Below are 5,843 nucleotides of genomic sequence, written 5' to 3' on the forward strand. Positions count from 1 at the left end.
ATATATATATATATATATATATATATATATATATATATATATATATACAAAACAAATGGTGCAATCTCATGGCACTGCTAACAGCTTGTATTTCTTCAATATGAGCTATGAGCTGGTTTCTAAAAAACAATTACATTCACTCCTTTCTAAGAGTGCAACCAATGTGGATATTTTAGGGCTTAATGCGTATTGTTTGCTTTATTTGCAAAATAAATATACACTTAAAAAAGCGGAACATACATAAACGTCAAAGTAGTACAAAAAGTGCCAAAACTATTGTCATGTGTCAAGTCGTGGTAAAATTATGTGGAAAATAAAAACGTTAAAGAGAAATTTTGCTGCCAAGTCTAAGGCAGCAATAAATAATATGAATGTGTGTGTGTGTGTGTGTGTGTGCAGGGGTCAGCTTCAGGATGCCTCTCACGCGATCAGTCTTAAGAGTAAATCTTCAGTCAGCACAGAAAGTGGAGTGTTATTGTCTCTGGTGCTTGGCTTGTAAAGATGTCAAAGCTCCATGATGTATAAGCTCCGGGATTCAATGATTTATGTGCTTGCTTGTTTTTTTGAAATAGGTACAACACTGGATTTTTTTTTCACTTTGCTTAAGCCCATTATGCTGACAGGGATAGTGATATTACCACTGTGAGAGGAGAAGCTAGATCATTACAAGCTAACCCTATGCAGTATATATATATATATATATATATATATATATATATAAATATATTCATTCATTTGGTTTAGAGACTAAAAACAAGAACCATTTCTCTTTTGGTTCCGATTGTCTATGTGCAAATCAAGTGTCAAAGTTAGGCTCTATGTTTAGTGTGTGTCTCAGGAGCCACTGCCTGACAGGAGCTATTGATCTAAACCGTCTGGAAGCAATGCCGTGGAAGTGCACGTTAGCAGCTGATGACAGTTTTATGAAGGTAAACCAAAAAAGTTCCACCAAATTAAAAAGCCCCAAAGCAGAATGAGTCTAGTTGGTGATCAGTTTGTTTTGTCCAGTGGGGGACGATCCTCGGGCGAACTGAAGTCGCAACAGAAAAAAATAAACCTTTCATTAAACTTCTGTCACATTTAGTGACATCTGCTGGCAGAATCAGAGCCTTGTTTTCAGTTGGAAGAGGATCAGGTAAAAAGCAAGAGCAGTTGTGTTTTTGTACTTTGAGACCTGCCATGTCGTGAACCCATTGCCATTGAACATTGGTCAAGTGCTGAAATGGCTCAAACCTGAGAGGAAATGCCATCCATCCAGCATCTGCCATTTGTTTCAGAGTTGGGTGGCACAGGCAGCAGCTTGAGCAGGGAAGTCTCGAACTCTTTTTCCACAGTCGCCACTTCCAGTTCTTGAAGGTGTCCAAGGTGTTCCCTGGCCAGCCGAGGGTGGGATCTGTGTCCTGGGTCTAACCTGGGGTCTCCTCCATGTTGGACATGTCTGCAAAACCCACCTGGAACAGTATCCAAGGGTCACCCTTACCAGACGACAGAGCAACCCAACAGGAGAGCAGTGGCTCTGCTTCCACATGATAACAGTGACAGAAAGAAATCATCTTCAGCCAAGCTAAGAATCTTTTCTTGGTATGTCGTTAATGTGAATGTTCTTGCACCATGGGCATTTCAGAGTTTTTGCTAGAATTATTTGGACAATGTTTTTTTTTTTTTTTAAATAAATGGAGAAAAAAAGAAATAATGTTAAATAAAGTTCTGTAGTAGTGTAGATACGTATAATGGTACTGTCCCACTGGGCTGAGACAGCTGGCGATAAATTGTAAACAGCATCTGCAAGAGAACTTCCAAAATATCTCAAAAGGTTCATTGTCGTTCTCATACTCTTTGTGAGAGTTGCAGGAAGTCGCTCTTGAGTTGCTGGATTTATGAATATGTTCAACAAACTTGTGAGACAAAATTTCTCTCAAAAATAATAACAAAATTGTTACGCTATGAGCTTTAAGTAGTTTACTACAGTACATTTATACAATGAATTTCCTTTAACCCTTAAAATGATCGTCTGCCATGTCGTTATGTAAACTACGGATGCCATTCCACTCAAAGGACAAGTTGACAGATGCTTCAGTCAGGTTTTTATGATGAAAATGTGTATGCAATACCCTAAAATACATTTGTATGTAACAAAAACAGTGAGGTGAAACAAATATCGTAAAGCCAAATCTTTAAAGAACGTTTTCTTTTTTTAAATTTTGCATCATTAGTGAGTAGAACAGACTTTTCTTCTTCTTGCAGTTTTTTCCTCTTCAGGGGTCGCCACAGCGAGTCATCCCCCTAGATCTTACTCTGTCCTCTGGATCCTCTGTCCTCACTCCAACTACCTCCATGTCCTCTCTAACTGCATCCATATATCTCCTCTTTGTCTTTTTCCTGGCAGCTGCATTTCAAACATCCTTCTACCAATATACCCACTGTCCCTCCTCTGGACATGTCCAAACCATCTCAGTCTGGCCTCCCCAACTTTATCTCCCAGTTGTTCCACCTGTGCTGTACCTCTGATGATCTCATTCCTAATCTTATCCATCCTTGTCACTCCTAAGGAGAACCTCAATATCTTCATTTCTGCCACTTCCAGTTCTTTCTCCTGTCTTTTTGTCAATACCACTGTCTCCAGACCATACAACATAGCTGGTCTCACCACTGTCTTGTAAACTTTTCCTTTGAACTTTGCTGACACTCTTTTGTCACAAATCACTCCTGAAACTTTTCTCCATCCACTCCATCCTGCCTGGACTCTATTTTTCACCTCTTTGCCACATTCCCCATTTTCCTGGACAGTGGACCCCAAGTACTTGAAGTCCTGCACCTTTGTGACCTCTGCTCCTTGTAGCCTCACTGTTCCACCGGCCTCCCTCTCATTCCTCTTCTTTCAAATGCATAACTCCACCTCTGCAAGTTCTCTTCCACCTGTTTCCCTTGTACTTATAACAAAGCTTAAAGGAAAGTTTTCTCTGTTTAGTGTTCAGGTTTGGCATGTTTTATCATCTTGAGCTTTTTATTAATTTAATCTATTTAATGAACTCTTACAATAGTAAAGGCCTTGTATTCCTTGTAGGAATGCTTAGCACCCACGCCTTTCACGCCAGACTTCTAAACTAAAATAATCTCATTGTAAGAACTGATGGTGTTGTAGTTGTTTTGGTCAAACCCTGAAAACAATGTCGTGCCATTTCAAAAGCTCAAAGAATGTGTTGAAAGTGACTCTCAGCTACTACCACCTCAAATTTTAGCTCAATGTCTGTAAAACAGACTGAGTTCAGTCATGCTTGTGTTAGCTGAAGTAAATTAGTTGTGGTGGTCATTTTGAATCAGGTTAACTCCAAAAAGTTAATCAGGTTGTAGATTTATGTCCAATGATTGATTTTTAAGAGTTTTACTAAAGTCCATCTTGTGGTTTATGGGTTGTTTTGCTAGCAGAAAAACAGGGTTGAGTCCAACAGTGAATACCAAAGTTTTGGGTAAAGATCTGAGTTTTTGTTGAGATGGGTACAACTCTGCTCCTACCACATGAATTTTTGGCTTTTTTAATATTAAATCAACTGAGTTATAGTTCTATTTTTTTAAGTTCAGCTGGATGTGGCAACCATACTCAACCAATTTGATTCCAAGACCCCTGCAACACGAAAAGGAAGAAGCGAGTAAAAGATAAAGGATGGACGGATTTTAATAAGCAGTAGATGCATATCCAAGAATCAGTTTCTGCAAACATCATTTAAATCCATCTTGTGGTACACAAGATATTTTGCTAAATGACAGACATAATTTTTTGAGCAGGCAGTAATAAAACATCACCTTTCAAAGTGATCAAAGGCAGAGTGACTGCACTGTGTTTACCGAGGCGGACAGGGTGACATGATGTTTAACGCTTAATAAAGCCATCTATTCATTTTCTTCTTGCGGACATTTTAATCCGGACACTCGGCACATCACACACACTTTCATCCAGGGGGCTTTGATCAGTGTCACTGACCACCGTGTTGAAACTAAATGCCGCCAGTGTGCCAGAAGTGTCTGTGTTCCTGTGCAAAGCAAGGGGAATATTTCTGAGCGGGTCATTAATCATTTACAGAGCGCGATCATATCTATAATCCATGAGTACATCGCTTCACGAAGTTTTCCCCAAAACCGGGAGTTGCTGAGCTGTTGTTGGAAGTGCCTCGGCCGTAAATTAATGCTGCGGCTTGATTTGCCAATGGGTGAAAATCACGAGGAAAACAGCAAGCGATGCGGCAGAATAATTCATTATATTTTCATAAAACTTGGGCTTTCTACTCAGCCTCAGACATATTAAACACCGAACTGCTTAGACGGCATGAATATTTATCAGTCGTGAAAGAGGATAAGTTTGTTTCGCAAATGAAAGAAGGAATGTTAAGTGGAAGTGTTTTAAAGTGTAGGGAGGGTGGCAGCCATGTGCTTCGACTGCTTGGTTTAGCTAAAGGGCTGCTCCTTAACAGCACAGGAGGGGTGTGCAGCAATAACTTTAAGGAGCACCTGTATACCGGTAAGTGGTTCTCCTAAAGCGTGCACCAGTCTTGTGTTGAGAAATCACAACGTTTTAGTTGAACATTCAGACAAATACTCCCAGCTGCTATCACAAAAACGTTTAGCTCAATAATTGTAAAACTGACTGATTTACAGCCATTTTAGCGATGGCTCTCGTCAACATAGGAAGTTCTTAGTTCAAAAGTCTGACATGGAAGGCGGCAAGGCATTAAATCAGGCCTTTAAATTCACCAGTAATGTTATTAGGCTTGGTGTGAAATAATTAATGTGTATGTATGTATACTTATCTAAAAGGTTTCATAGTTTCAAACGGATCTGATTTAGGGTTTGGGTTTGTTTAACGGCACTGCAATGTTTTAAATCCTGTTCAAAAGTAAAAAAAAATAAATAAATCATAAATTAAGAAACTAAATCTGCACAATTATTGTTTCATACCAATGGTTAACATGGAAGTTGGACGCAAAATTTGCAAAGAGCTGCCAATTACATGAATTTTTAAACTATTAAAAGAGCATAGTCTAGATCAGGGCTATTCAAGTGGTGGCCCGAGGGCCAAATCAGGCCCACGGATGAACCCAGTTCCGCTCACCAACGGATTAATTTTTAAATAAAACTAGATTTAAACCATAAAACATACTAATTTAATGACAATAAGTCCTGGATGTAGAGACATAGATACAAACAACCATTCACTCCCTCACTCATACCTAGGGACAATTTAGAGCACATATGTCAAAGTCAATGCTCGGGGGCCAAATGTGGCCCTCATTGACATATTATGTGGCCCCTAAGATGTTATTTTAAATGTAAAATACTTTTATCGCTTACATTTTTTCAGTAATCTTTGATTATGATGTCAAAAGTGCAACAGAGAACATAAAGGAGACCAATCAAACTCTTTTTAAAGGAACCTACAACCAAGAAAAGATGTTGGGTATCTAACTTGACGTAATGTAAATTCTGAAATTAGCCCTTAATTTGAAAAAATTAAATTAAATTTTGGCCCCTTTTAGTGAGTGAGTTTGACACCCCTGATTTAGAGTTACTAATCAGATTCATGCATGTTTTTGGTCTGTGGGAGAAAACCGGAGTACCCGGAGAAAACCCACGCATGTTTGGAGAGACCCGGAAAGGCCCCCGGCCAGGATTTGAACCGAGGCGACCTGCTCATTGAGGGGTGGCAGCTCTGCCAACTGCACCACCGTGCTGCCCCCAGCCTTATTCAACAGAAAAATATTAAATGTTTCTTAAACTTGATTTTTCACCTTTGCATTTTATCAACAATTGGTATTCTACTGCTATATTTTACCGTAGCTACCGGAAGTAGA

The sequence above is a fragment of the Nematolebias whitei genome, chromosome 19 (genome assembly GCF_014905685.2).
Source record: "Nematolebias whitei isolate Nwh7 chromosome 19, NemWhi1, whole genome shotgun sequence".
Taxonomy (NCBI): Eukaryota; Metazoa; Chordata; class Actinopteri; order Cyprinodontiformes; family Rivulidae; genus Nematolebias; species Nematolebias whitei.